Source organism: Coenobita brevimanus, chromosome 76 (genome assembly GCF_032717465.1).
Source record: "Coenobita brevimanus isolate Jiangsu-jjx chromosome 76, ASM3271746v2, whole genome shotgun sequence".
Classification (NCBI taxonomy): domain Eukaryota; kingdom Metazoa; phylum Arthropoda; class Malacostraca; order Decapoda; family Coenobitidae; genus Coenobita; species Coenobita brevimanus.
This window is the reverse complement of record NC_137029.1, coordinates 3,218,568-3,224,603: the sequence shown is the minus strand read 5'-3', so window position 1 is coordinate 3,224,603 and position 6,036 is coordinate 3,218,568.

Below are 6,036 nucleotides of genomic sequence, written 5' to 3'. Positions count from 1 at the left end.
AACTTAGATATCACTCATCCTATTCTCGGTCTGTCTGTTGTAACACTTAGGCGAGGTAACTGTGTTAACCTGGTGATGCAGTGGCCTTGTATATCGGGATAATGGTCATAAGTCTGGAGATGAACACCGCAGTTAAGCGACTCATGATGTCTGCCCCCCATTGTTCCCTATACGTAACCAATGTTCTGGGTAAATTTTATTCACATCCTCGTGTATAAAGTATGAGACGGGTGTGAATCAAAATTTACTGCTACCATTAGGCAGATCTGGGAAAAGAAGGGCATAACAAATCGGTTTAGCACTGCTCTAATTACCCGTGTGGCATATCAGGTAGGATACCGGGTAGAATGAACCGTCAAGAGACAGTGTAAAAGTTTCCTAGCCTCGGCTTTTTCATACACTCCAATGGACTTGTTCCTGTTGCTGTTGTTGTTCTTTTCGCACCAGGCTCGTAAATTATGAAAGTAAAACAGGCTAACTGCTGACTGAAGTTGCCCTTTTCCTGCAGCCCACCATCTTTCTCTCATGGGATAGGGAGGAAGACGAAGAGCCTCTGTATAACCTAGCATATTTATGTCGGTACCACCACATAAAGGCGCCCCTCTCCTGGACCCTAATTGAGTTGAAAATGCTATGAATACATTTGTATTTCTGAAATACTTGCAGTGGAACTAAGGTTACTGACCTCAATGTAGCATTAATAGTCCAGGAGATATTGGGATGAACCTTCAAATGTTGTCTATAATTTTGATCTTGGTGTCATTTCAAAGCTAAGAATGTGTAGATTAAGAATCTGCCGTGTGCCCTCTTGTCACCCTTGAGCATTTTGCATAATTCAAGATGGCGTCCAAAATGGCCGCTGCATTAGATATCAGTTGCTGAATTGTGTAAGTTGGCATATTTTTGTGCTAATCGTGCAAACTACCAAAACCTTGTGAGAAGCATTTGCAACCAAATGTTGCATGATAATGCAGATGATTAAGATGGGGCCATAAATGATCCAAGAAATGGCTAGTTGCAAAAATTATTCGATCATATCAAATCTAACTTCTTATGAAGTATTGAGCCAAATCATGTTTCTAACATTCAAAACAGGAAAAAATTATTGGTATGCACCACAAAATGCACATTAAGCTCCTGGATAGCTCATTTTAAGCTATCATTAATCAACACTACAAATATCGAAACATCAAGGAAATACCAAACTTACGACCAACACAGCAGTGAAAATCTAACTATAGTGGACTAACTTGTACATCCGTAAACTGTACCAAACCTAAATCACATGTCTTAATTAGGCCTACATATTGTAAAACAAAAGTTCTCTTGTGAAATATGAAATTACACGGTTCCATTACGAACATTCATGTTGTGAGAATGTATACTAAAGGATGCTCTGTACAGTACCTTCCGAATCATGAGTGGAAACCAAAATACAGCAATATCTTAACCTAGCTAAAATTCTTCAAAGATTTCATTCGTGTCCAAATTCCTAACTAGAAAGCTCTCAGAGAGCGCATACCTCCTCCAATGCCATTGCCTTTAAAAACGATCCGGATCAGGATCCGTGGATATAGGACTTGCATCCGGATTCGGATCAGCCCCCCAATTTTTTTCAATTCTTTCTTGGTCCATGGTCCACCGGACCACAAAATTTCAGTGAAAATCGTTGAGAACTTTTAGAGATATTGTGCAGGATACTCTGGATCCGGATCCAAATCCTCCCCCAATTCTAATAATTTCTTCCTTGGCCCATGGCCAACCCTTCCACAAAATTTCATCAAAATCTGTTCATAACTTTTTGAGTAAAGTTGCAAACAGACAGACAAACAGTCAAACAAACTAACGCCAGCAAAAACATAACCTCCTTGAGGGAGTAAAAATTAATTACACAAGAGAGATAATTCTCTTAGACTCAAAGAACAGCTTCCGGAAACATATACCGGGTAAGCATCCAATTTGGACATGTCAAGAAATGTAACGCTTACATATACAATTTTACATGAGTCAAGTAAAGAGTGACAATAATGCAATTTGGTCAACTTGATTACAGAGCATGTGTTTTAAAACATTCACGTCCCCTGCAATTGCAGAAAGTTGGCTGTTCTGGAATTACAGTGAACTGTCCTGCATGTTGCAACTTCACTTTCGCAGCTGCACTGTATAAGCTTTAATACACTGTCTGGTGCCAGAGGGACATTTAGAGGCACTGTTACAGGATCTAAGGACTTGTTTCCATGACCCTTTATCCATCCAAAATTTTCATCGTCCATGCATGGGGGATGTGGGTCCTTCACTGTTTTCAAAATCATGCTTGACATTCTCTGCAAAGGATTCATTCGAAGGTGGGAAAGAATTAAAATTTGGTGTCGTATTTTCCTAGCCAAGCTTTGATGACCAAAGAGTCACAAAAGCCTCAGACATGCTGTCACAGTGTAGAACTTAGTAACATGCAACCATGAATTTCGTGGTTTGTTTCAACACATCTAGCATTGGTACATGAGTGTCGCCAAGAAGTGAGAACGACAACCCAAAACGCAATGCCTTTAGCGCAGCACCTTTCCTAATACCACAGACTGATTTCTGTGGAGTAGTGAGATGTCTGAATATCTGCACCTTTTATATCTAACCTGATATTTTAACTACTTTGGACAATGCCTCATCTATCTTATCTTCCTGGTCATCAACCAGCGTCATGAATTTTGATGCTTTACGCCGAAAGATGAATATGGCAGATAAACCTGAATATGTCAACATGAGCAGGTCTTCACTAATGCATTCACTGACTTTCTGAACTCCAAACCATTTTGGCATTTGTACTACCACATGCTCTGTATGTATCAAGTAATTAAACAAAATTCCAAACAGTGATTGTCTTCTGTCATGCAGTGAAGAAGAGATTCCAACGCACTATATCACGATTATCAGCATTGAATTTTCCAGCTGATGTTACTGAATTTGGCGACATGAATTTCAACCTGCAGTCTACATGACATGCTGCAGTAGCTGCGTGGAGGTCACTGACAACTCCCTCCAGACGAAGTCTAACATCAGCAGCCCACTCATCATTTTTTTCTGTACAGAGCTTGAGAATGACATCTCTGGACGGCTTTATTGTCCTTGTTCCAATAATTTCAAGACACAAATGAGCTGGTCTCCATCTTGAGGGATTTTAAGGATCTTTAATGAATAAACAATCCTCAGCACAAGAGATGCAGTGCTCACGAAATGAAAATTACATCTTCAACTGGAGTCTTGATCTTTCTAATGTACCTGGTTCACTAAACGCTTGCTTTTCATTTCTCTTTAGGTGTCTGTATGTGCGTGCTTGACGTATATGAGGAAACATATGACTTGTGGCACAGTATTATTTTAAAAGTTCTCGTCTGTGACCATACAGTATTTTCTTCAAGGTGATATGCTTTCCCATCATTGTAAATTTTACTGCACCTCATAATATTGCTAATCCTACCGAACCACATTCAAGCAGTCGGTCTTGTTTATCACAGCAGTTGTATTTAGATGAGAAGTAACAAAAACGGTTAGTGATATTTCATCCCTGCGATATTAAGCATTCACCCTGCATCACATACCACAGTACATACTACTCTTCCACTAAATCCACCACCAAGCACTGGACAATTTTTCTACCTGAAAGTTTCTTTCAGTTAGTTGATAATTAATGGACTAATCAAACATGATGTTATTGGACAATGACATGTACAGTATATACAAGATGCCTGAAAAAAATACCATGTGTTAGCAAAACAAAAGTGAATAAATATACAGGAATATTGAGTACAGCAGAGGCAAGCATGCAAAAATGCAATAAGCCAGTGTAATGAAACCATTATTTCGTCATTTCATTTCATAACTTGATTTAGATGACTGATCAGAAGAGCATTTCCATTTACAAATTATTTTCATTGTCAAGTTATTCATGGAAATAATGGAAACTGTACCATTGGCGTACATTTTGTTAGATTTCTGAAGCATCACTTCGGCACATTTCGTAATTGGCGGCCATCTTAGACGCCATCTTAAATTACTCAAAATGCTCAAGGATGACAAAAAGACACCACGCAGATTCTTAATTTACACATTTTTAGGCTTCAAATGACACCAAGAACAAAACTACAGACAATGTTTGAAGGAACTGTCTAAAATCTTGATTTGGCTGCAGAACTATAAGTTTAGTCTTGTATGAAACAATAATGATACAACACTGGACATACCCACTGAGCTTAAACAAAACTGTATTGGCAAGTGCCAAATGTGGTGGTCAGATTTTCATTACTTATTATGATACGCGAGTGAGGTCAGCAACCCCCAGCCTCGTGAAATATTAAAGTTCTTCATGGTGTATATGTTTTCCTTTTATTTATGTGGGTGTGTGCAGCACAGGTGTACCTTTGAAAATTCACTCGCGACGTATTTCAAAGAACGGAGCTTAACACGCGCACTCTACAATTCATCATTTCGTCCTATCAAACCTAACTGATCATGTACATCTGGAAAGGGGAGGTGGAGATTCGGTGATTAATGCGATCTCTTGTCTGACAGGACCTGGGTTCGGTCCCAGCTGGTGCAGGGAACATTCCGATAATTTAAATTTTGTCTAAAACACTTCAGTGATGTTCCACAAGTCCCACCGACATGTCACAACCCACTCTCGCATGGCCAATTCAACTGCACCAGCGATCAGTGAAACAATCCTACGATGTACTGAATGTGGACACTGGATAGTGGCACTGAAGTAGTGACATGTGAAGATGTGTGAAGCATAGGAAGACAACTGTATCTTAGGGAACAAACTGTTTAATGTATGATTAGAGTCGGACATAAAAATGAATAGCCGAGGGATCCGGAATAAGGCTCTTTGAATTCTAAGAAACACACACACAGACACACACACACACACACACACACACACACACACACACACACACACACACACACACACACACACACACACACACACACACCACACACACACACACATGCAGACAAAAACAATATCGCCTCGTCTTGCTAAAGGCAGGCTATAATAATACTGATGTGATTTGAACCAAAGCTGATAGAAGGGATAGGTTTTAGGCTAGAATGAAGTACAGTAATTCGATTTTGACAGTAATGTTTTGAAGGTCAAGATCACAGGGCAAAGTCAAATTTTCGGTCCTTAGACCAGATGGTAGGCGCGGGTGTTGCACTCTGACTTGTTCTTTTTTATATATTTTCTCTTTCTCTCCTTCTTTCGTAGGTCGAGGTACCCATTATTGACTCACTCACTGTAGTGCTACCTTCAGATGGCTCTACAATGAGTGAAAACTAAATGGTTTTTGTAGGTCACGAAACCATATACCTATACAGATGTGTGGTGGACCAACGGGTTAAAGCAATCGAACCGTATGTGGCCCATGAGGGCTTTCGTGCAAGAATATATTGGAGTTTATTGCTCACACAATGGCTCTCAGGGGTAATCGATTTTTCAATCTAGCCATATGTCTAGAGTAATAAGCCTAGCCCTAGGTAACCTCCTGAAGTGATATTAAATGACGAGATGATAGAAAGATATACCATACGTGTATTCACCATCTATTCAGCGGAAACTCCTATCTTGATTCAAATCCTCTCTCAAATAATCATCAACTTCCTCAAAACTAACTGAATTTAATTATCTGAACTGTAGCCCAAGTTTTCTTTACCGCTTCCCCCAAAAGAGGGAAAGTGGTTGCACTTTTTCCTTGTCTTTTATCACTCTGAAGGATTGGGATAGCGCTAACTGAAAGAACCTACTTAAAAATTACAGGGATGTTTATATTAGTCCAAGGATGAAGCGACGTCATTTTGGTGAAAAGTTTTACGACGTAGGCACAACTTTTATCAAATCAGCATAATGAAATAAGTGGAGAATAATAAAATAAGCCATTGGTGATAATTATACCTATAACAAGTAAATGTAATTCTTGAAAAATTGTACAACTGAGGGAAGTGTGAATTTATGAGCTTAACTCCTCCAGCTGGAGCTTTAATAAA